The sequence below is a fragment of the Dermacentor silvarum genome, chromosome 3 (assembly GCF_013339745.2).
Source record: "Dermacentor silvarum isolate Dsil-2018 chromosome 3, BIME_Dsil_1.4, whole genome shotgun sequence".
Lineage (NCBI taxonomy): Eukaryota > Metazoa > Arthropoda > Arachnida > Ixodida > Ixodidae > Dermacentor > Dermacentor silvarum.
In genome coordinates this window covers 171381150-171407696 of record NC_051156.1, presented here as the reverse complement: position 1 = coordinate 171407696, position 26547 = coordinate 171381150, and the positions used below count along the sequence as shown (strand labels likewise).

General features: G+C 46.3%; 1 protein-coding gene across 1 annotated transcript in view; it reads left to right on the top strand.

Moving 5' to 3' along the window:
* Positions 1-26547, top strand: part of LOC119446090 (uncharacterized) — a 437832-nt gene that overhangs the window by 101612 nt on the left and 309673 nt on the right. The window lies entirely within an intron of this gene.

Sequence of the window (26547 nt, the reverse complement as noted above, 5' to 3'; positions counted from 1 at the left end):
GCATTGTGGGCTGCAAGCGTAGTGATCGGCGACATGTCAAGCTGCGACATTGTGCCCCTCTGCAAGGCAGCCGACGAGCACAGTGGCTGCAGCGCATCGGACTGTCGGTATCCAAACGGCACCAGCATCTACGCGTTTGCGGCCGTCACTTCACGTCCAAGGATTGCCGCAATAGAGTTTAGCGTGTCCGACATTCAGGCAAACGCAAACGCAAGTTAACTGGCCGTTTTACCACGTTTTACGTGATGAACGTAGGCGCAAACATGAACTGCTTGCACGGTGCAGCCACCTGGCAGCACAAAGCTCAACGAAACGCACAGCTAATATAGCAGTAATCAAGTTTTTTCTACTTTGCTGCTGGCTCAAATTTTCGACAGGAGCGTAATCTTGAACACATTGTCTTTTGAAATGTTTACATGTTTTACACTTGGTTACATGAATATTAGCTATGAATATCAGCTCTGTATTTGGCTGGTTAAGCTCTGCGCCACTAGATGGGTGGACCGTGCATGCCGATCAGGCCGATCAGGCCGCTCACGCACGTCTACGAAGCTCCTTCATCACAGCGGTATGGAGGAGCTTTCGTTTACGTCTCTGCCTATCCGTCAAAAGACCCAGTTCGCCTGTGGTTACCGGAATACCGGACACGCTCGGCGCTGCGACAGAACGCTCGCAACGCACGCTGCTTAATCGCTCTCGCTGGAGATCGACGGCCGGCGGCTAGCGGAGAGGTTGGAGAGCCTTCGCGCGCAGGCTCCAAGACAACCGGAAGTAGACGATAACACGTCACAACCTGACGTAGAGCCAGCGAAGGCAGAGCTTAGCCCCGATCACTCGGCGAACGAGTTGAGGAGGACATGCATGGCTAGGGAGGAGGGTAACTTGTAATCAACCGTAGCTCTCTTAATATGAGACGCTTCACTTAAATTGGGACGCGAATGTTTTACTGTAGCTGTACCCTACGCGTCTACAAAATTGTTCCAAACCGTTTCAGGGACCCTTTAAAGCCTATCCTCGAAAGCACCTGCGGGCTTTGGGACCCTAATCAGAAGGACCTATTCGACTTTATGGAAAGTATGCAAAATTGCGCTTTAATATTAATTGAGAGTTTATCGTCGTCTCAGCAGCGCCACGGCGATAAAGACAAATTTACAGCTCCAGTTAGTAAACCACCATAGGTGCTGCCTTTGGCTAAATGTTTCTTTTTTAACGATATTTACTACGAGCGGATTGGAGTGAACAAGACAACACATAAGTTACTACCACACTACTTCTCTCAGCAACTAGGCTATTTCTTGAAGCTTCGGGTAGTTACATTTAGAATCAATTTACTCAAACACTCTTCTTTTACGAGCACAATTTTTCAATAGCGTACATTCTGAACAGGTGACTACTGAATCGAAGTTCTGCGGTGCAATTTTATGTATGCAAGGGCGAAAATTGATTGAAAATTTTGTTGTTCTTTATTCTCTTTCGTTTACTTCTTGTTTTGATGTACTGGCTCTCTATCAAAGTATTGTTTCAACATGCTGTGTATTGTAGACGGTGTTTTTATTGCACTATAATATTTTATTAACAGTAGACATGTCTGCTTCGCGCTTCACCGCGTACTACGCTGCTGTACAAAAAAAATCGCAAGTACAACCTCATCCCCGTGCATTGATTCCATTATAGCGAATGCGGGATATTGGAATAAATAAATGTTGATGTGAAGTAATGGTGATGGGGATATGTTCCGCAATGGTAAGTGGTACGCTACAACCACGACGGGCTCTGTTAAGTCAGAGCGACATACCGTTTATCGTTCGGTATAACAATATCCTAGTCTAGAACATAGCAGCCCTAACTCTCTAAATATGCGATAGCGCACTCATATTGCGATGTTACGACAGCTGTGAGCGCCTGCGTCACAGGCGACCTTGCACGTCTCATTTATAAAAGTGACATCTCTATTCCTTGTACACACAAACTTGAGAGTTCGGGTACACTATGACGCACTCGCGTACTCTTTAAATACTGAACGCATGGCCACTACGCCTCCCCCGTCCTTTTGTAACGCGTTACGAAGGAGCGATAGCGTGGTTGAGGGTGTCGTAACATCCTCGCACATTCCATACTTTATCTGAGTTACATGCCATATGTAACACCTTCGGCTATCCCCTTCATAACATAACACTTCGGATAGCCGATATTTTAGTTGACATTAGGAGGAATAAATGGAACTGGGCAGGCCATGTAATGCGTAGGATGGATCCCCGGTGGACCATTAGAGTTACAGAACGGGTACCAAGAGAAGGGAAGCGCAGTCGAGGGCGGCAGAAAACTAGGTGGGGCGATAAAGTTAGGAAATTTGCAGGCGCAAGTTGTAATCAGCTAGCGCAAGACAGCGGTAATTGGAGATCGCACGCAGAGGCCTTGCTCCTGGAGTTGACATAAATATAGGCTGATGATGATGATGTAACACTTTGTATTTATTCGTACTTTCTTTTGGATGATTTTATGCTGCTGGTGAGTCAGGGTGATATGTGTTATTTTTTTGTGGGCTAATAGGGTTACCGGTGAAACGTCCGTGCTGTCACATTGTTAGGCCCTAACTATGATCGTGATGAAAGTTATTCAAGCGAAGCTTGCATACGCTAGCCTACGCCGGCGATGTAACGCTAAAAAAACTAGCAGCTCTCACACCTGCACAGGTGGTCCGCACATGCTCGTGCTCGGCACGTGCTCGATGCACTGCTCCCGCATTCGTCGTGGTCGTCTGCTTCCACAGCTGGCTGCGTTGTCGCTAATCATTCCAGCGTAGAATTTCACTTCTCTTCGGTCGTCGTAATGGGGAGGCCACGTTTACGGGGGTACGAGCCACTGCTTAAATGGGTATGAGCCGTTCGTTGTCTTACGTAACGGACAGATTTAATTTTGAAGAAATTTCTTGGAAATCTATCCCGAACGAATGCGCCCGGGAAAGGGTTCGTCGTCGACGTGCCAATTCTAGTGTGAGGGCTTCCGAAGCCCAGGATAAACGTCAGCGAAGAGCTGTGGACCCCCAGTTGAGGAAGGGCAATGTTGGTAACAAACGTCAGCAAAAAGCCGCCGACCCCGAGTTGCAGGAGAGCGATGTCAAGGCCAAACGTCAGCGTCGTGTAGCCCTCCAGGAACCCGACAACGGTGGTGCACGACTCGGCAACGCTGGCGCCAACTTCCCCGTTGTGAAGGCCAGGTTTCAACGCGAGTTTCTCAATCGGAACTTCGGAGCCAGCTGCAGTACGTGTGGCCGGTTGTGGTTTGAGCACAACGTGGTACTCGTTAGTGCAATTCGTTCGGAGGAACACCGAAGAAACACACAACAAGCTTCGCTTACGCCCATTTCCTCAGCAGGGGAAGGGCTACAAATTTTTTATTGTGATAGCAAATATATGGACACTCCAGGCGAATTACCGCCGCAGTCGTCGGCAGCGTCACCGAGATCTACCGTACAAAGAACCCGTGCGATATTATCACAGCCACGTGCCCTATGCTGTGGGTGCGAGTGAAACCGTGCAAAGGTGTGCCGAGAACGGAGGTGGCTCGATCTCGCGCAGTCGAGGGAGGATTTAAGGTCGGCAGAAAGCGCGCCGTTTTCCATCGCGTGCAAGACTTCAGGACGAGGGGGAGGCGGGGGTCTTCAACTTCGACGACAGCTGCGCATGGCGCCGCTGAGCAGGGCCACGCGGGCCCTATCTTGAAAGCAATCAGCGGTGCGTATAGTCTAGGCGCGGCAAGGGCTGACGGCTTCGTGTGCTCTGTGCTCTAGCATCTCAGTTCAGGTTGAAGGGAGAGGGAGCACGAAGGCCAATTCACTCACGGCTGCTGCCGCTTTTCCTCGCGCCAGCATTTTGACACCGAGTTCCCACGGCCACCGAGTCAGAAGAGTTCGTGTTTGCCTGTGCATAACACTCTGCTTGTTAATTTAGTTGGTAACTGAATGCTTATAGGTTTATACGGTCGATAAAACTACTATCATCACTTCGTATAGCTGTCTAATTATCTGTCACGATCAATGCTGCACCTTTCAGGTCGAAACTGAGCCTATTTTCTTTTTTCACATTGTAGTTAGTAAGCTTGGCAACTCTTAGGTGGCATATGTGAGGTTCGTAAATGTCAAGCCCGTGGCTCACTGCAAAAAAAAAATGACTGTGAAAAGACCTAGGAGCGGTGCTTAGTTGTTGTGGTTAGTTTTGCTTTCACATGGCATCTTCTTGTGTTGGTGGGTTAGCTACGTTCGTTCCCAATCTTTCACCTAAAGCTTCCGTATACCAGCGTAGTATTTTTTATAGGTTAGCTTGAGTACTATAGAAAAAGCCTCCGGAAACAACAATTGCTGTAGAGCTTGCCGCCAAGTAAGGGCAAATTTTTCCATCACTGCAGATTTTATCATTTGTCCACTGTAGGGGACACCATATATGAAAATACCTAACATTCTGAAACAGCATGGCTGAACCGAAGTCTGTGCTATGTGACTCAGCAACTTCACGCTCATTGTGGTGATATGAATGATAAAGGAGAAAGCAAGGACCGCCAGTCAGGAAGCTGAATCTTCTGTGCAGCTCCCAGCAGCTCCTGTCTCAGCAAAGCGAAGACTACGTGTGAAACCAAGTTCAGTTAGAGCAAACGTGTGTAATAACAATGACACTCATTGTCCCGGTCAACAAGCATCTACAGTTTAATTATGTTGGAGGTTGCTATCAATGAATTCGAGAGTTAACCCTTTTAAGGAAAGGTGCAGCGACATTAAAATGAACGCAATGTTAGTTGACTGCGAAATGTCGGGTCGCTTGCAATAAGCAACAACAGCATCGCCAAGGCACGGTCCACAGAACGCAGCTGCACGCTCTCTTCTGCCAGTGGTGAGGGCTCGATGTACCTCGAGGCGAGCCAACCACCAAAAGTGCAGCACTTTTGCCGGATGAGCCTTTTTACACCGGTAGTGCAGTAATGTACGGGCAAGCCGAGGCATCCAGGGTGTCGGACAGGTTCAGAGCCTGCTGGCATCTGGAAGAGTTATGCCTGGTATAAACTAGAGTGGCCACACTGTCCTGCGTTTGGCCACGTGTACCAAGAAGCGATGACCCAGCCGGTGAAGTGTGGTATCGGGGCCGTGTTCTGTCGGAGGCCCGTCGCTTTATTGTTTGCCAATCAATCCGCGAGCAACCCCTTCGTATTGTAAAGGGACAGCTACAACACCAAGAAAGAAAAGGTGGAAGACCGGCGCAGGTGTGGCCCAAAACAGCTAGCCGGTGTTTAGATCCAGTTTTTCTCCACAGATGTAAGTTGTCGGACTACGAGAGAAAGTTTACGTATATGTTTCGCGGCAGTGCATGTATACTTGCGCACTGAAGGCCGAAGTTGCGTTTTGCTTATTGCATAAACAGGAGTGTCATGTGCTGCACATTATGCTTTTCCTCCAGTATACGACGCTGTATTGCAGGACGAACCTTACAAAACAACGTTTTCCAACACTTGAATTCACCATGGCTGAAGTGCATGTTGTCCGCAATACACAATAAATTATGGTGTATTGCGTGCCAAAAGCACGATCATATTAGGAGGCACGCCGTACTGGGGGACTCCGGATTAATTTTGGCCGCCTGAGGCTTTTAACATGCACACGATGAACGATACATGGCCGTTTTTGGATTTAGGCCTCATTTAAATGTGGCCGCCGTGGCCGGGATGTGAACCAACGACCTCCTGCTCAGGACCGTAATGCCGTATTCACTAAGCCACCACGCCGAGCTATAGGGGGCACTCATTATTTCATGCAACATACGTCTGACTAAAAAAATATTTCTTGTTTTTTATGGGTGCACACTGTTAGAAAATCTACTCAATAGTAAGAATGTGTAGGTTTATCCTGGAAGCAGACACACGAAGGCACTTCCTCTGATAAAAGAACGGGGCGCCGATCACGCTTTAGATGAAATTAGGCCGATATCTCTAGCCTCTAAGCCGGTAAAACTCCTAGAAGCTACGTTTAATATGTGGATAGATAATTTGATAACATAGGTATATATCCATGCTGAGCGCGAGATAATTTCGATTAGGAAGTTAATGCTCCAGAATCTGTGATGTCGACCCGGTGAGCCAAATTCTGATTGCACGATGCGAGGACCACTATGATGCTTTAGTAAATTTGGTGTGCTTGAAGCATGTTTCAGCACAGAATAAGCCATTTTGATTATTGTACTTCATAATGTACGTTTTACAAATTAATTTATGACGTAGGTTTTGTGCATTTCTTTCCGAAAGTTCATTCTGCTGCTGTCAAGGTGATTTTCTTAGTTAAATAAAAAATATTCAACTAAAGGTCAAAAAATATTTCTCGAGCGCTGCTGCTATTTCCTCTGTTAATAAATATTTATACACGTTGTGCCCATTCGATACATGTTCTGCTTACATACAGCCTTCCGCAATATTTTTCGAGCAAGGAGTTTGTAAATAAAATTATCTACGATACTGACCATCCTCGTGGAATTTATTAAGATTTATATTGGTGATTCCGAACGAAACTACACTTTTTTATTGGGGGGGGATTTCATGCTCCTGAAACATTGCGGTTGGTTTAAACCAGCCGTAATTTGTGGTTCGTGGTGCGTATCAAGATACTACCAAGAAAGAACAGAAACTTTCTTGCCGAGGTGGGATTCGAACTCGCGTTCGCCGGTCCCAAACGAGCGTCGTAACCACTAGGCTATATTTTTTTCTTTATTGCCGAAACTTTCACTTAGCAAACACCAACTGCATCAATTTTTGCCAAATAAAGCAATACATAATTATGCAAAGACACATACTTTCAAACTTGCATGCATACATGTTGTGCAGTCAGCCCTTTTTGGCTGGCACTGTTATGTCATGTTTAAAATTCTTTTAAAGTTGGGAGGGGCTCAATCCTGGTCAGCCAATCCGGGTGTAATTCTCGATCTTTAATTACGTCGATGAATTTGGAAACACCCTCCCGGAAAAGAAGTCGTGCAGGCCTTCGGTCAGGCTCACAAAAAAAGCCAGCCATTCGAGCCCGCCACAAACAGCGGAGGCCATTGAGCATAATGACGTATAAAGGCAGTCCGTCCTCATTTTCTACAGTTAAAAATCTAATACCTAATGGATTTAAGGGCAATTCTTTCTGTAGTGTTCTTGGAAGTACGTCCCAAAAATTAATCCCTTCCCAACAATGCAAAAAACGTGGTCGATTGTTTCCAGTTGTTCACATATATGGCAGTTGCTTCCCAAGGTAATGAAAACCCTTCTCTTCTAAAAAGGCACATACCGGCAAAGTCCCTGTATGTAACTTAAAGAAAAAGATTTTGTACCTGGCTGCACCTGCATTTCTTTTTACACGCTTTAAAACGTCATGTCCCTGTCCTCCACTGTTTGTGGTTCTGTACATAGGTACCGGTATGATCTTGTCAAGTGTATCCCTGTATAATTTCTTCCGTGACACCGAAAAAAGGTAATCATTAGAAAAACGTACGGACAGAAAACGGACACTGTCAACTACTTCCCTTAGGTTCCCTCGAACAGCACCAGGCATACTTAAATTGCTTACCACATAATCCGGCAGATGTTTGCTCAGTCGCAACTGGCTCATTGTGCGCAGAAAGGGGTCACGGACGTCTCGAAAGAAAGTAAACCTATTCACTAGCTGTTTCACAAAAAGATGTGACAGGCCTTGGCCCCCGTCTTTGACTCGCTTAAACAAGTTCATACGGCTACATCACTCCCATTCTGATGCCCAAATAAACACAGCGAAAAGTCTGTGAATATTTTTCACATATATGCGAGAACAGAAAGCTTGCATGACATACCACATCTTGCTTATTAAAAACAAGTTGCATACAGTGGCTTTCGCAAACATTCACAGATGAGTACCTTTCCAATTTGTTGTTTTTTCTTTGATTCGCGTAACTTCTTCGAGCCAGTAATGCTCATTACGACGGTAATGTTCGAGTGGTACGCCCAAGTATTTAGCTGGCGATTTATTCCATCTAATGTTGGCGAACGTTTCCGGTGTTGACTGCCATTCACCATGCCAAAAACCCAGACACTTACTCCAATTTGCAGTGGTCCCTGTAGTGTTTCAAAATGTTTAACAATGGCGGTTACTTCTGTAATGCTTTCATTCGATGTACAGCACACCGCTACATCATCTGCACATGCCAAGAGTTTCACTTCGGCTTTCATGAGTTTGAAGCCCCTTAATGCTACTGTTCTGAATGATTGCCAAAGAACAAGTTTCTAGGTAGATGGCAAACAAAAGCGGGCGCAGTGGACGTCCCTGGCGAACGGAACGCTCTATTTTAATGGGGTCCCCAGTGTCTTAATAATAATCAGCCGTGTTGAGTAGTTCCTTTGCGCCAGAGCTACCCCATCAGCGATGATTGATCCTACATTCACATGTTCAAGAACTAACAACAAAATATAATGCGGGACAAAAGCCTTTTCTAAATCTATCTGCAGAATGGCAACGGCATACTGATAATCGTCACAGCATTCCAAGACGCCTCTCATTGTGTGTATATTGTGTGGCCATAGTGTGGCCATTGTGGCCATAGTGCGTCGCTCTATACCACGAGTGTGGTGTGTTCCTACAAGATCCTTAATGACCGACTGTAGTCGGCTTGCAAGAACTTTCAATAAAACTTTGTAATCCGTATTGGTTAATGAAATGGGCCTGTACGAGGTGACCAGTCTCAGCATTGCTTTTTCGTCCGTCGTAGGAATAAGGACGGTATGTGCTTCCGAGAATGACGGTGGTGAAGCGTTGGTCACTAATGTCTCGTCAAACACCGCTTTCAACAAAGGCACTAACTCGTTCTTGAACGCTTTATAGAAAGCTGCACTAAGACCATCCGGACCTGGCGACTTATTAGGACTCAGGTTATCTATAGCGTTTTCGATTTCCGCAGGGGTAATGGGTGCTTCTAGAAGTGACTTCGTTTCGGCAGACAGTTAAGGCATACGTGATTGATAGTTGTCTCTGTACCCTTCGATATCCACCGGCTTGTATGCAAACAGACCGCTCGTAATGCCGGTTAAAAGCACATGCGATACTCTCTCGGTCACTCAGTTCCCCTTGGTCATCCTCTTCAATCACTTCTATTTCGATGCGGCGTGCATGCGTCTTCTCGATACCTAGCGCGCGTTTCATGGACGTTTCACCCACGGCCCATGCTACTGCTCTGGCTCGAACGAGCGCACCGCGACAGCGGTGCTCCTCGAATTGCTCCAGCTGTCGTTTTATCTTGATTAGGTCATCTTTAAACAGACCCGGCTGTTTATTTTCCAGCACAGTTATTTTCTGCAATGTTGCTTTCAACGCGCTCTCTCTCATCTTTCTCGGTATTTTAACACGCTGCTTCTTTCGATTGCTTTTGTTCTAAAGCTTTGGTTTAGAAGTTCCCAGTCTACACCTATGTGATTGTTACCGTCCAGTTTAACATCTTGTATTGCTTCAGACACAAAATTTATAAAAGGCTCGTCCCGTAAGAGCATTGCGTTATGTTTCCATAGGTCGCAGTTAAAACTATTACTTCTTTTTTTAACGCCCACATCGCATTTGACTAAGCAATAGTCCGAGAAAGAAACGGGTAATACAATGTAAATGTTACATGTAGGTATGATTTGAAGGGACACGTAAATGCTGTCTAGGCGAGCATAACTACATCCCTGAAAATGCGTGCACTGCACCTCGCGTTCCCCTTCGAGACATTCGGCAACGTCGACAATTTCATGCTCGTGTATAAGTTCCTTAAAAAATGCGGCGCTCATATCGTTCAGTCCAATTTTTGTCGTTCTGTCCCTCCCACTCAGAACGCAATTGAAATACCCTAGCAAAACCAGTTGTTTCGTAACTTTTAAATGTTTCTTAATTTCTGAAAAGAAACTGACTCGGTCGTTAACCGCGTTTGGCGCATACACACAGATGACCCGCCAGTAACGCTCGCCCAACGAAAAATCGCACGACACAATCCTACCCGACACACATCAAAAATAATTTTGTAGCCACACTTGCAGAACATGCACTTATGCGAACCATGTGATTGCGTTCGAGCGTCGTCGTCTTCAGTCCACAGCTGGCGCGTTCGTAGGCTCGTGCTCTGCGAGGTGAAGAGGTTTGCGCGCCGTGAGAGCGAGAGAGAGAGAGAGAGAGACGCATTCACGGAGCGGGTTTCCTGGAACGCGGTGTCGGCATTGGAACGCGGTGTTGGTGTTGGAAGCTGCGCTATGCAACGGACAGTGATGGCCGTAAGTCCGTGACGCGCGAAAATAAATTATCATCATCATGAGTAATAAGATGAAAAATTCGCGCACACTTCCGGAAAAGCTTGGGTTACGATCGCCCAGCTTCGCTGTTTGAAGCATTGGACGGCGGAGTGCAAGCTTAAGCGTTTTTTTTCTTCTTGGTCAGCATTATGAACACAACAAAAGATTTTGCAATTATAACTGAGTATGCCCCTGCATGCCGCATGGCTTAATGGCTTTAACCTCGCAATTTCAGCAATACTATGCTCCTAGTTTGCAGTCAATATCGTCCGATGATAATTTCACTGCTTTAAAAGCAAAAAGGTTGTTCGCAATGTGAAATATGTAAAGTATTTAGGTGGTGCTAAGTAATTAAAATTGAAGGACGACCACAAAATTTTCAAATAAGAGACGTTGCGGCTAACCCGCGTTCAGTCTGACGAACATGAGCGATGGTTTACTGGCTCACGCCCGGCTTAAATTTACGAAATCAAGAGCTTAACGGAAACCCGTCTTCCGTGAGATTGCATCGTAAGTAGTTGAAATTGGACGCCGACTGCAGAAATTAAAAAAAAATAAAAGTAATCCGGCTGTATATAGCAAAAGCTTGAGACATCCGCACGTGATCAATGCATCGAAGAGGTACGCGATGTGCAAACGTTCATTTGCAGCACTGACTTCCGATTGCGCAAGGATGTGCTCTTTGCAACTTACTGCAGTACTGCAGGATCATGAAGAAAGTTTGTCGGAGCTTGAAGCTGCTGATGGAAAGTTACATCGTAGCGTCAAGTGCCTGGCGTTATGACCAAGTGTGACTAACGGTGATCGCTTCCATCCATTTTTCAACATGCCCGTGAAAGCTGCTGTCGTTGTAGTCGTTTCCTTTATATTATGTTCATGCTCTTCGCTGAAGAAGTACCCTAAGTATTATTCTGCGTTTAACCGCCTGCGTAGACGTCACTGATAAAACAACACAGCTGTGAGTATGAGACTAAATAACTAAACAGCCGGACAATACCGCAGTCCCAATTACTCAAGATCGACACCATTTGATGTGCGCGAGTGGGAGTTAAAAATATTCGCTTATTCAGACTTTTCTCATAGTTCTGGTGGTTTGTAGTGTCAGTATTGAATAAAAGGAAATGACAAGAAACTTGAGTAGCTGCTCTGCCGGCTTTCAATAATGTTGAAAGTGTTTTTCTGGATGTGCTCGCCCGACCAATAGAAGCAGAGACGCTGTGAACCTGAGCTTATGCTTACATTTCTAATACAGAGCGACATACGAATGATAGGATTCTAGCGCACTTTTTGGGGTAAAGTTTTGATCTCCTTGTAGCCCACCTTCGAAGCCGTTTATGCTTTTCATGCGGAACGTTTCTTTATGGTGTTAAGTGTGTCCTGTTTTAGTACCTAGGTGAGTCGGAGGGGTAAATGCCTTAGGGTATTTATTACGGTCACTGAATCTTCATATTCGACATCCGTCTTCTCTCTGCGTCTTCTTCTCTTTCTTGACAACCTTGGCAACCTGTTTCATCTTCATATTCTTCCTCGTCTGACAAGGAAATGTTATAAGTTATATTATTCTAAAATTTATAAAACACTACCGGGAGACATGTCGCATGTTTCTCAAGGGGCACGTGACTGCGGCTGGCCTCGGGATAATCCCTAAATCGTTCAACCACCGCCATCACCTACTCTAGTACCAAGGACATGCGGGGGCTCGTTCTTCTTCAGTACAATTATCTCCCCGGGGAGATAATTGGGTGCAGTGGAACGAACCGGCTAACGTGTTAGCTCGAGGGTCTACTAACCGAGTGATGACGTCCTCTTCTAATCCCAACCTTTCTCACTATCCCTCAAAAAAATTCGTCAATTGAAATGCCAAAGATATCATTGCTCGTAAGCGCGGAGTCCGGAGAAAATACCCGCTGCCTCACCCACAACTTAGCTAAGAGGCCGCCGTTTGGCGCAAAATGCAGACCGGGGTATTTCCCCATCTAAAAATGCTCAACGCCGTGTATTCCACTCGCTATAGGGCCAAGTGCCCTTGGCGCGATCGCATACCCACCCCAATACACGTAACCCGATATTACACTAAGCACCCCCATAGTCCAAATAACAATAACACAATAGTACAGTGGCAGGCGCAGCTCGCCCGTTCCGGCTTGGCGGGACAGAAGTCCTTCACTAGCTAGGTCAGGCAGGCGGCAGAGGCTAGTGGGACCTTGGACTGAGTGGCTACGACCACCGCTCTTTGAAATGTTTTCCTGTGAAATAAAGTTTATACATGTATATACGTTGTACTTTTGTCCGTTTTTGTTTAGTCCACGCTTCACGTTTTCAAACGACCTGTATACATGTTAGCTTCGCCACACTGCTGTAGTGGGGACGTGTGGTGAAGAGCGGGCTCTTCAGCGTACGCGCTTTTAGAGCTTCGGTGCTGCAAAAGAAGTTACACCAATATACTTATTCTAGAATATCTACAGTACTGCTCGCCTATAGGTTCTAGCGCTTGCATGACTATAATGGCACTGACACATGGTACCCACGGGCAGGCCGTATGTTTGTGTATTCATCGGTTTTTATGCTATGGCAGGCACACTAATTTAGTAAAGAGGAAGAAACTCACAACAGGTGAAGTGAACACTGTCAACTGAGCTGTATTAAAAAATTAAGAAGAATGTATACCTCTAACTGCTATCAACAGCAATGGTTGACATGCGCAAAGAGAAAAAATAACAACAAAACTAAGTAAATAGATGAAAATACAGATATGACGTGCGTCACGCTTGCACCATTGAAAGCAATATTTATGTTTAAAAAATTATGAGGTTTTTGCATGCCAAACCCACTATCTGATTATGAAGCAAGCGGTAGTGGGGGACTGCGGATTATTTTGGACCACCTGGCGATCTTTGACGTGCACCTAAATCTAAGTTCAGAGGCGTTTTCTGCATGTCAGCATTGAATGGTTAAAACGTCGTTTCCTTAAGAAAATAACCGGAACGCCAATGCATTTCTCCGCAAAGTTTCAGGAAATAATACCGCGAAACTGGTCTCATCCTGAGAATTCGTTCCAAATGGATCCGTCTTCCAAACTCCACGGCTAGAATTTGTAAATTGCAATATCGGCCATAAGGTAATTAGGCAAGAACCTAATTAGTGATTTTGTTCAAATTAGTGGATAATGCATTTTAATTGTTGGTGCATGTAATGTCCGCCTCTTTGAGTAGACCAGCTCACGAACTAGAATTGTGCTATCTGCCACACGCAACCTTTAAAAAATTTTTGAAAGCGTTCGCTGAAACATCCTGTATATGCCTTCTGAGCCTCTCGTTTAGGCACTGACTTGTTCGTCCGACGTAGGCGCGATTGCACGAGTGATACCTTATACAGAACTCCCTGAACACATGCGACAAACTTGTGTGCGCGTTCAACACCACAAGACCTATAATCCGCTGTTTCATTTTTTTCAGTAACTTTTGCACAATGAGTCTTTAACTTCTGCTGCGCCGGTGGGTAACGTGTGCGGTGTGTGCATATCGGCATTTTCCAAATGTATCTCGTTCACCTTTCTGATCTCGTCGCCGTAGCCTCGAGGGTGGCACAACAGGACACGACGCGTTTTAACCATCGTTCTTAACCCGTTGGCATCGCAATTCACAGCGCGAGAGGTGGCCACTGCGGTAGCGAAACGTCCCACACCATCGCGTTGGCTCTCGCAGCCACCGTCGTCTGCTACGGTTACCTAAACATGGCGGCTTGTCGTGGTTCGCGTGCGCGGCCCTAGACGCACTTTTTTACGAAAGGGATTTATTGTTTTACCATACGTGACTCCTGTTCTTGTTGGTTGTCAGACGTAATTTACGAGACTATGTGACCATTCTTTGCTAACCACGCAAAAACATGAAATACAGTAGATGAGCGTCAGACAGTTGGAGCTCGCAAACTGGGTTTGCTTTGTTAGTCCTTTCATTTCTTTAAGCCACTGTCGTTACGGCATCGTTGACATGCCGCCTATGACTAAGAGCACTTGGTGATCATGCAGTCGACGCAGTCTCATCAGTAAGTCATGAAATGACGCTAGTCAAAATTTCACTTTTTGGTATTAGCTTATTGTTACGATGGCAGTATTGCAGTGGGGCGCGGCCGATGCTTTAATAGTTTATAACAGCCTAGAGATGACATTCGCTGTTAAAATATTCGTCGACAAAAGTTTGTATTTTTCTTACTCTGATTAATTTTTACTCTCGGGCGAGAAGAGCGCCGGAAGCGCTGCCCGCGTTATTCTCGACGCTACGTTGACGGACTGCAACTCACAGCGGTGGCCTGCTGAAGTACCCAATCCGTCGTCACATGTTTGTACCGGAAACAATTGTCAGTGACCGACAGATTAGCTTTGCTAGCTAAGAGGCTCGCAAAGATTGTGTATCCGATTACTAAAAAAAGGCAAATTAGGTGGGAAGCACAACCGGGTGAGTGCTTCCGGCGCTCTTTGTGCACCAAGTTGTGGAATTGAAGCCTACAAATGAAAATTTTTATCATCGAATCTTTTATCAAGTGGCAGCGTTCTTAAATTCGCCGTTTGTGTTCTAGTCGCCTTGCCGCTTCCCAGTGCAATACTATCATTGTGACAAGGGCCTTAAGATCAGTTATTGAAAAAATAATCAATAATAATTAGACGATTATTGGATGAAATGCGACGTCAACTTGTTGATCACTTAGAGACCACAGCACTGTAGGGACGAGTAGTACAGACAACATTGTCGTTCCGTAAAGGCTCTTCTTTTTTCAAGCTGGTTCCCATAAAATAGATGGTTGTGTGTATTTCTCCGCGTGAAATGGCATGTACCTTGCGTCCTATTAGGGATCGCACAAAAGATATATCTTGACAGAATCGCAATTTCGCGCGAAACAAGTGAATCGATGAAACCTTATTGTGAGTGGAATTGGAATTTTCCTTTTCCGCTAAAGTAAGTATACTACATGTGCGTTATACATATGAAATATCTATATGAAGTAGTAAGTGTGAGAGCCAGCGGCTCCTCGCGCCACTTTCTTTTAGAGCGCAGCTCTTAGGCGCCCGCTCCTACGGCGAGAGTCGGCGTCGGCGTAACCGAGCGAACGAGCGCAGCGAAGGATGAGAGAGCGAATGCGGAGCGCAGCGGGGGATGAAAGACCCGGGGAGGAAAGCGGAGGAGGATTGTATGGCGAAAGCGTGAGAAGAAAACCGCAGTGCGGCGGCGATGGCTAGGAGATGGCGCCAGAGTAGCACGCGTAGTCTGGGAGGTCTGTCTACGGCGGCTGCTCTGAATCCCGCCCACGCGTCACCCACGCGCTGGCTCTCGCGAGCTCCAGATTAGCGAGGCAGTCGCGCCACACTTCGCTCCATTTGCAACGTGCCGCACGAGACACATTGTCCGTGCCAGCCAAAATATCGCGAAATGAAAACACGTATGTAGCCGCTGTCAAATTTCGCATTAGGGGGTATCGCAATCGCCGGTAACATTTTTGTGAACGAGGCTATAGAAATACTAACTTTAGTGTGTTCTACGTATGCTTTTTTGTCATATCAGATCAGCTGACGACACAAAGAATAAATTTTACCGATGCTTGCAAGCATGTAGTCATCGAATGCGCAAAGAACGAATGCTCTACTGCGCTAGAGATCGCGAGCGTGAATTCAGTGCCCGTTGTTAGTCGTATACACCAAACAAATTACAAAGAATGAAGGAAAGCCATCACAGTGTACACATTACTGTATCCTTCCCCCGCCCTCCTCACTCCGTGCGCACATGCATGCATACGTATGCATACAACAGGACACACATGCGAGGTTGACTATAGCACTCGGGACATTACAACACATCTGCTTTTTCTCATATTATGGCGACAGAACGAGAACCACGGCCATGCGGCCGAAGTGATCAATTCTTTGGCTACGCCAAAGCTTGTTCTCACCCAGGCTTTTTTCCATCTTTCTCCAGGTATTGTTTCCTGCGGCTAAAAATAAGAAGCAGCACAATAGATGCTCATGAAATCATTTCTTTCCTAGGCTGCAGCATGCGAATGTCGGCTGCATCTGCGTCGTTACAAACCTTGCAGTGGCACAGCGAAGCCACCGCCATTGCATAGGGAACCTAACCGAGGTGTCAGACAGCAGAACACTTCAGCCCTGTAGGCGACTAACCACCAGGAGGAGGTTAGTCAGGAGGAGGTTAAGAGCAGATTCGTTCGAAAGTCACAAACCTTATTTCAGACAGTTTCTTACATTTTTTTTTTTTGCAGTGGAGGAGACTTTTGTGTTGGTGGTGGTGGTGGTGGTGAATTGTAGCAACAGGCGTGTTTAGCCTGGCGATCAAGGCCGGCAATTGCTCCGCCCGAGTGTCTCTTACAATATCGCTGAAGGGTTTCACCATATGTCCATGAAACCAGTCTCTCTTAAGAATTCCATAAGGAGACGTGAAGTTTCTTTCCGGGCTATAACTGATCACTCGGGAAATACAAGGTGTTGCAGGCACGCATGCGGAAGCTTCTTTTTTTGCAGATTCTGCAGGAGAGCGTCCCTTTCATCTTGGAATTTCGGGCACGACCACAGAAAGTGTTCAATATCTCCTGTCTCGTCGCATGCCGTACAGTTAGGAGAATTAAAAACGGCAAAATTCACGTAATCCATACCAACAGTACATGACTGCATTATGAGTGTAGAAACCGACAAGCTATATGCAGTTTTGATTGACCTTTCTAGTTTTCCGCAGATGTGCGCCCAGTAGACACTTAAAAACATCATAAAGCAGTACACGATAAAGAGGCGCCTTTTATACATTTTGCGCGCAATACCTCCTCAAGTGGTCTCATTGTGTATAGGCCAGACTCTTAATTGAGGACACACGCGTATTGAGGGCTGACGAATTCGATTTCTGTAGGAGAGTGAGTCGGTAATTTCGCAAACTTGAATGCGTTTAAGCCGATCATCCCGTTATTGTAATTCAGTGCCTGACTAAAAAGATATGACAGAGCCGAGTTACCACGAACGCGTGGGCCAGTGAATCTCAGCAGACTTTTGAACAGCGCGACACAGGACGAAGAGGTACAGGAGAGCGCTGCTGACTCTCCTGTGACGCGCTTTGCAATATCTGCTCTTTTGATGCACCAACCAGCCGAAACGAATACGTTGTTAGAGTCTCAGTAAGCCTGCCTGAGGGTGATTTGGTAAGATTGTGTCTAATTAAGGGCGTAACTCAATTTCGTATAGCGTTTAATCTATAGCCTAGCTTCTTCGTAAGACTTTTGTGACTCTGCATGAGCCCTAAGTTGGCAACATACGATTGCGTGAATTTTGTTTATTCGGACGGCTCTTGAAGGCTCCAGCCACAGGCCACAAAGTGAAAAAGTTTCAAAGAGAATGAAAATGTACACGAGCTTCTCATTTCGGTCGTTTCTCCGTGCCCGCTGACTAGCGACGTCGCCAAACTGAAATTTATCTGCCGTTCGCCAAGAACTGTTGTGAGTTACATAGCTGTGCAGCGCTTTATCTGAAGAAAGCCAATGTAACATGCACAGTGGTAAAGTCTGTGCTAAGCGAGACATGACGTGCGGGCAAAACATACCAAACGATAAATCGTTGCCAGAATGTTTCCCAATGACGTATCTACGAAGCATTCCCGCCCAATTCTCTGCAGCCGTCTCGGAAAACGATGAGACCCCGTCATTACACTAGTGCTCCGTCAGGCATTTCAACGGTTGAAACATTCTTGGGCAACTGAAATACGATTAGTGAAATTTCGCATTTCACCATAACAAACATGATCACTGCTTGCAGTTACATTATTTGGCACGTATTGACACGTGTCCTTATTTATCCTTTTTCCGTGGGCTGCATTTCACCCATTAGCAACTTAAAGTTGTCGGTAAGCGCAACACGCGCCTGCAAGGTTTGTAACTTACTCGAATGCTATCGTTGGTTCTATATGTTGTGTATATTCTTGCCGAATTTTGTGCAATTATACTTTATGCGCGACACGAATTGTGTAGTACTTTCTGGAAGGCACGCCGGCACCAGCGATTTCGACGAGTGTACTATAGACTTCAGCGACGGCCTAACGTGCTGACAACTATGCCATAGTAGTGGAGTTTTGATTTCATACTGCCGATGAGCACATTTGGATCAACAACGTGACTTCATCGAATTTTTCTTCGTAATTTATTTCAAATACTGTAGGACATTGTGGCCCAAGCAAAAGTGGAATTACAATACAATAAGACAGAGAAAAAACACCACCTGCACACGTTCAGCGAAATGTTAGAAAAGCAGGGAAACAATCGGCAACAGTACTCGTATGACAAGTGGTACAGCAAATTTCGCAGCAAAAATTTAACAGCACAAATGCAGTACACGGGCTTCAACAAAATCAGCAAGATCAGCAGCCTTGCACAAAAATTCAGGAAGACAGTTCCAGTCCTAAATTGTGTGTGTAAAACAAATCTCTGTTTGTACGCTTCTGCTTTCGCGACAATTGGTTGTACGGAGTGCTTTTTTAGTGTGGGCGTGTTGTTCATCTGCTGATGGGCTTTAGATATGGGGGTTCGGGTATATTACGTTTTCACGACAATGTTTCTCAACAATTTCCGTCGGCAACCAGTGCGTCTGGTTGGTCGTGGCATATTCGCGGCCCCCGTCATCAGATCATTTTATCCATGTGAGCGGCCCTTCCGGTCGAGTTATATTACAGTTCTTCATTTCGTAAGGCTTCATGCATGGACGTCAGCTAAATAATGCGCGACGTTTTTCTACACACCCTGTCGACGCACGCACTTTTTGGTCAGATCCTAGCCACATGCAACTTCGCTGTAAGACACGTCGATCACGACAACGGCCGTCGTCAGTGTAATGGAATGATCGGACTTAAATGACAAACTCAGTTTCAAGCACTTGCTTGCTTTCGGAGTAATAACAGGCTCTTGTCTGGGAAAACCCACAGAGCTTGCCCTTCGCTGCTAGGTGCAGCTTCTACGCAAAAGTGAAACTAGCCGCTGCCCTAGCCTTTACTTATTTTGGTTTGCTTTAAGCGTTTTCACTTAAACGGAAGAAAAAATAGGTAAATAAACTCAGGAGGAATTTTAAGAAGCAATAGTACTCTCGCCTTTTATGCCATCAGCTACGACTTCTGCCATAACACGGCTTCATTCCCCAAGCAGCAAGTTCCCTGGGTCCGCAAACGTCGTTGAAAAACTGTACAGCGCGGCGCAGGCTTGCCGTACCCACTCTTCTTGGGTCATCGAAAATGGCGTTACTCATTCTGCAGAGCTGTTGAGGCAGCTGAGGTACAAACCGGGAGAGTGCTGTTCCGTAGCTTCTATGAACAGTTTGTATTCTTCCGATTTTAAGGTGCGTCACGTGTACGATGCTTCCGCGAAGCTTCCGTTCTTGTTTTTTCGATGCTTCGCCCGAAAGGTGAAGCAGCGATTGTGATAGGAAATTATTGTACAGCTATTCGAAATAAGGATAGTAGTTTTACCGGCCATACAAAGTTGGAAGCATTCGCTTACTAATTCGATTAAGAATTGCCCTCCGTGCTACCTCTTGCTTCAACACGAACTAAGCGGTGAGAACAGAGTGCACACGAAGCCATCAGCCCTCGGCGCGCCTAGACTCTGTACCCATCACAGATCACTTTCAAGTAGGGCCCGCGCGGCCGCGCTCAGCTGCGCCGTACGCATTAGCCGTTGCAGTAGAACGCCCCCAGGTGCCTTGCGCGGGATGCAAGACGGCTCGCTTCCTCCCCACCTTCGTCACGCGAGATCTAGCCACCTCCTACGGCTCGCCCTTGCAGGCTTTCACTCGCACCCACAGCATACGGAGCGCAACCACGACGTTATCGCACTTGGACTTCATGCGGAACATCACGGCGACCGCACCGACGACGGCAATAATGCGCCTGTAGTGTCCGTATAATTGCTATCCCCATAAAATACACTGCCACTTTAAAATCCTTTACATTTCACGCGATGAACAGTACGGAGTTGATCTAATTCGCTTCTCACAGCGTCACCGCGGCCGCAGGGCCGGTCTTGATTGGAGGGGCCTTGTCCCACGAATGAAAATTATGCAGATCCAACGCACATTTGGCAATATATGTGAAGCGAGCTGTTCGTGAAGCGAATAATGAAATGCTATAAATTTTCCCAATTAATTCCTGCGCCTCTGGCCCTAAAGGGAACTGTAGTTCCCTTTAGGGCCCCCATGCTATGCAATGTCATAACGTTTACAGCGCCTTATCTTTCTTAACTTCTTCCTATTGATTTTATGTGTAGCACCCCCTCCTTTGCCCATCCCCCGTTTCGGGTGTGTGTCATATTATCGCAACAACGATCATCACAATATGCGGCGGTTGTCGCAGAGGTAGTTGGCGTTAGCACTGTTGAACTATACGGGCAATTTTGGCTAAGGAAGTAGGCATAAAAATGTTTGAAAAGTTCACTGTACTAAAGGCATTTCGCCCTTGAAGATGTTTATTTGTAGAAAAGAAGGCTAGCAGCCTGGACACGTCTATGAGTTGTAACGATAGTACTGCTGTACTGAAAGCAAGGTACTCGGCAAGACAGCAGCAGCAGCACCCACCCAGCCAACAGCCATGATCAGGGAAGTCTCAAACGGTTGACAAGAAAAAAAAAATTCAGAGCCCTTCCACTATGTGAATTGAATTTGAATTTACTTTCCAAAAGCATAGAAAAATGTATAAAATACGTGAGAAGCATCTGGATCCTTAGCATCAAGCTAGTTTGGATCCATACATCAATAATAACACATATTTATATTTGTACAATATCATTTTCATGCAGGTAGCAGACATCTTGTATTGTAATTATAATTCATTGGTGATATAGGTCCTTGTAATGGTTTTCAGCTTAACAAAAAGGTATTTACTTTGTTTTACGTGCACAGGAAGACAGTTACACAAAGTACAACCAATGCTAGGAAGCCGCCTTTTGACATATACATATTTTACAAGAGGCTGCAGGAAGTTCCCGGCTTCGTAGCCTTTTGTTGGGAACCGAGAAGACATGAATGATGAGCAGCGAAGTGGACAATTGTTAGTTATACAGTTATACATCTTAATTGTAGTTGTATAGTTTATTAGTAGTTTAAGGGGCATGATTTGATATTTGTTAAAAAGCGGCTTTGTAGGGGCTGCATAACTTGAACTTGACAGAAAACGAATTGCTCATTTCTGCAGCACTACAAGTGGCCTTAGCTAAGATTCATACGTATGGCCCCACGACTCTATACGGTATGTTATCCGAGTATGAAAAAGAGCAAAATAGATGGTTCTCAAAGTTGGTATATCGAAGAACTGGCGACATTTAAATATCACAAAGCAAACACTGCTGAGCTTTTTACAAAACGAATCGATATGCATTTTCCACATGGAAGACCAGCGAGCTGTTGGTTTTGTTTAATTATATTTAAAATTTTAATTTGGTGGTTATGTTAGATGGTTCAAAAGACACAATGCAAAACTTCATTGCGTCAACGAGCGTCGAATACTGTATGCACGAGTTACAGCGAGTTTACGCGACTAGAATCACACCACCTTGCAACATCGGCTGCAGCACGTTGGGCCGCTGCGCGTTTGGCTTCTCGTCGCTGTCGCATCCATTCGCGCTGTTGAGCGCGCCGGCGCTCCTTGAAGGGACGCTCTTCCTCTTAGGAAGCTAGCGACACGGGTCTTACCCATACCGTGTCCAAGGGCTGTTACGTTCGGCGACCAGCGGGAGCAGCGAACTTGGAGTATCTCCTGATTGCCTGTGACGAATCGCTTCGGGAAGTTGAAAAACGTCCCACGGGAAAGATCAGCGGCGACACCGTGCCTAGACACATTTCAGAGAATACGTGGTTACTAGATGTCACCCGGACGCCAACCGCGACACTAGGAGCAAGAAACTCTTGGAAAAGGGCCGCTTCTACGACGCTTTCTCACGGCCGCTCGACAGACCCGCTAGCCGCCAAGGCCGTTCTCCAGACAAACCCGTCGATGGCTGGCCCTTCCAGGGAATCCAGACGCGCCAGTTCGAGTACAGCGCGAAGCCACCTTTCTACGAGTGTCCCCTCCTTTCTGTACGGAAGTGAGAGGTGTGTGCCCGAGGGCACTTCTCCGAATGTGTTCAGGGAACAAAGGCGCCGGGGAATTATGCGTACCCTCGCCCTCAAGGCGAACCCTTCGGTGACTCTCGACGCTTCGATTGGAGGAAGGTGGGACCGCAGCTTGGTCAGAGGGCTTTTAAGCAGACTGCGGCTCATCGAGTGCTCTCCCATCAGCTCCATCATGTAGCTCATGCTACGAGAACAATGTACTGTGCTCCGTACTCCGGCGAGTACGTGAAGTCCCATGTCCTGTAAATAGGTTTGCCTCTTCTATGTAAATAAAACCCCTGTTCCGTTTACCCTAGCTCTCGACCTCGTACTCATCACGAAAGAAGCAACCCTCCTCGTCAACTCTGCTCGGACGACGGCGTGGGTGGGCTAAGCCTCCGTGTTACGCGCCGCTAGCGTAGGCCAGCTACCCGTTTCGAGACGCACCAGGTGGCGTAGGCTAGAGACCGCAACCCTCAGTTTGACGTCGGATCCCGAGGCCACGACCCGCAGCTCCTACAACAAGTGGGCAGCGGCGAGATTGACCTCATGGATCTTGGGACGTGGTGACCGACCGGTATTCTGATCGAGTTGGAGGAGACTTGGGAATGACCACTTCTTGCAAATGACTGGATACGGCGGAGTAGGACTGGTGATATGGTGCTGCTTCTGTGGTAAGCGTTTGGTTTTGGTTGTAAGATTTACCAAGCTTTAATTTCTCTGTGTTTGTAGAATTGAATCGCTGGGGATCTTTTATTGTATTCTGGTTCTGAATTCTGATTTGCGTGTGTATCGCAGCAAGTATTGTGTGACAGCAGAGCCAAAGCTTAAAGTAGCGACCATGGTCCTGTTGAGTTTTACGAGAGCTAGCCTGTTGTGGTTGTGTGAAGAGCTCGAGGTAGACGTCGAGGAGGACTTAACGGAAGTCGATATTCGTAAAACCATTCTCCAAAGTGACAATTACTTGAAAATCATCGATCATTTCGGTAACAAAATTCTAAGCAAAATACAGGAACAGGAAGCAATTAGGCAGGGACAGAAAAAAACTTAGACAGGAACAGGAAGAAAATAGGCAGGAGTTGAAAAGAATATTGCAGGCGACATGCAGTCCAGAAGAAAGGAAAGCAAGCAGGAAGTATGTAGCGTCGGTGGATAGATACATTGGACGTTTGCAGCCGGCAATGGAAGAAAGAGAACGGTGGCTTGAGAAATCTGTAGGTTGGAGGCAACGAAAGTGGGTGGAAGTCGCTAGCAGGGTTTTGCCGAGAGCAGAAGAGAAAAATACCTGTGAGGTTAGCAGCGCGTTCAAAGGTGAACTCAAAGTGTTGGCTGCTAACGATGCCTTTGTGGCGACAGAGGCCGTTGAAGGCCGTAGTGAGAGCGACGAGGTGCTGTGCCAGCAGAGCACTGTAGTGACAGCTAGGCCAGCTCTGAATGAATTGGCACAGTCACCGTGTGTGGGCGTCACAGGAATTGTTAGGGAGGTCGTTAACTAAGAACAGGGCACTGCCGACCCGACAAACACGAGCACCCAGGTCGATTCAGGGCTGCGTTCCGATGCGCAGTGCAAGCTGGACGATGCGGTTGTGGGCAGTTCGCAGGATTGCGAGCTGTGTAGCTGAAAGGTAAACAACTGCATGGTTCAGTGATCGGTACAGCTGTCCGCCAGTCTAGGTTGCCGAAAGAGGGATGATATGGATAAGCGCGCAGCGCAAATCCATATCCTTCGATGCTCCGGCTTTGCCGGAAAGGTATGACACGGCTTGTCTCGCCCGACGATACTTTAAAGCGAACCTTTATAGGCTCACAAGTGTCGGTGGTGGTGGTGGTGTCACGCTGAAAAGTGGGCCGATCCGGGTGGTTGTGCAGAAAGGGTCCAAGCTCAATGGCACATACAAGCGACAGAAAGAAAGAGAGAAATAGGGAGAAAGAGAGAGAGAGAAATCAAGAAAGATAGAAAGAGAGAGACGAAGGAAGAAAGAGAAAAAGAAAGCGAAAAAGAAAGAAAGAGATAGAGAGAGAGAGAAAGAAAGATAGACAGAAAGAAAATCACCAGGAAGGTCAGATACATACACGACAAGCTTCGCTTACTCGCATTTTCTTGACAGGGGAAGGGCTGGTGATTTTTTTTTTTTTGACCGCCTTGCGCGCAACAGCACAGAGGCATTCTCCTGCGTTGTGCCAGGTACTTCACTGATCGCATTACAAAGCCGCACACAACACAAACGGCGATTTTAAAGACTTGGGCACAATCTCCGCTTGCATGTGGCCGCAAGCAACTGCGCAGTTGAGACGTCGTTCGCTGCCTACCAGCACCGTCCTTGCGGGTGGAGGGAGGCGGGCTATGGACCGTACGCCATTATACAATGTCACAGAAACGTCACTGTCTCTAGTTGAAAGTGCTGCCGCTAGACACGGTATTTTGCGTAAAATGCATTAAATTCATTATTTTCTGCTAGGTTCTGCCTGAAAACAAGGTTGTGTCAACCATTTGCAGCGCCCAAGCTTTCATTTAGGCTAAAAACATCCGCGGCAAAAGTTTTACTTAGTATCCCTTTAAAGACAAAGCTTAAGCCTTCTCCATCTTTTAGAGGTAGTTATCGCACTTATTCGCGGCTTTCTATTTCATCTCCATTAGCGCACTGGAAGCTACACTACTGCGGATGGCAAGGCCCCCAAGCCCTGCCCGGAGGTTCAGCATTTTCATTTGTATTTGTTTTGTTTTTTCTTTACTGATGCTACTTCCGGTTCAGGCATGCGCGACAGTCTTTCGACACGAGATGGGCGCTCAGGCGCATGGAGCTTAGGGTCCCTGGTGTAGGCCTAACAGCGTCAAAACAAGGCTGATCGCAATAAAGACTACAAAACGTACCTAATGTCCTGCCCTCAGCATGAGGCGAGAGTAAGCGATGGCTGATTTCATCTTTTATTTTTTCGCCATCAGAGTGGAGAGCAAGTAAAGAGCGTTAATTTGGATCGAAGCGGGTGCATGCGAGGGCGTATACGAGACGCCATGGGTAGTGGTATAAAATACAATCTGCACCATGCTTATAGTTGGACTGCACAGATTATGCTTCCTCATGTGATATAGCTTGTACTAGAAGCTAAAGGAAAGCTTATTCTGTGTGTAAAGTAATGATTTTATAAAAGAAGTACTTGCACTTGATGTCAACGTAAATAACAAGTATTCCTACTCTTCTGTATGGCCTGATTAGTTTTGAACTTTCTTGGGGGTGCTTCCGAACAGTGACGGAGAGTACGTTTTTTTATCACTTTATCGATATCATTTATCAAGGGACCTTAATGGAACTACGTCTGTTACGGAGACCAATACGAGCAGAGCACGTGGTTACCGAGCGTTTCGCAGGCGAGAGCGGTCGTCGCGGTACCCCGTGGCGGGTACGGTGTGTACACTACGCAGCACGCCTGGGACGATGCCGAAGGCCCGGTTAGCAGACGCATCTACGTGCAGCTGTCGTGTACGGAATGGAATTGCGAAGATGAAGTACTTTTGAGGTCAATTTCAGATCGCAGGCATTTGTATTTTTAATGTATTTGCCTCAAAATTAGAAATTATTGTATTAGCTGAGAATGTTCTCCCACAATCCGCCATATGTGTATGGTTGGCTGCTTGGTGGCTTGCGACGTAGGTGCTGACGATATTGCGAATGAGAGCAAGCGATTCTTCGCGGTTTTGACAAGCGTCAAAAAACTGTCTAGGCACTCTTTGGCCATAACTGGTTCCTTGTGTCTTAACATTTATACATCACAATCACCAAACTAGCATCGCTTTCGAAATGCCTTCACCAAAATGAGCTATAATAAGGAGTGGTGTCACAGTTATTATGGTTCTGAATTGTTAATAGCAATCGCAATATATTTCTTACCACGTTTTGGAGATATGCGCATGTTAAAATTGTATCTCGTCTAAGGATTACCGCTCAGCAGGCATGACTTCACAAGTGCAAAATCTTACTAGTTCAACATTTGTCAAAGTCAGCATTTACAAGTCAGTCGATCTTCATTATACCTTCCTGGACATTTTGATTTGTCGTGCAAGTAATGTCCACATCTTCAGATTACCCATCTGAATAGGCCAAATTCCGCTTTCGGGGTGATATTTTTTACATGTTTCT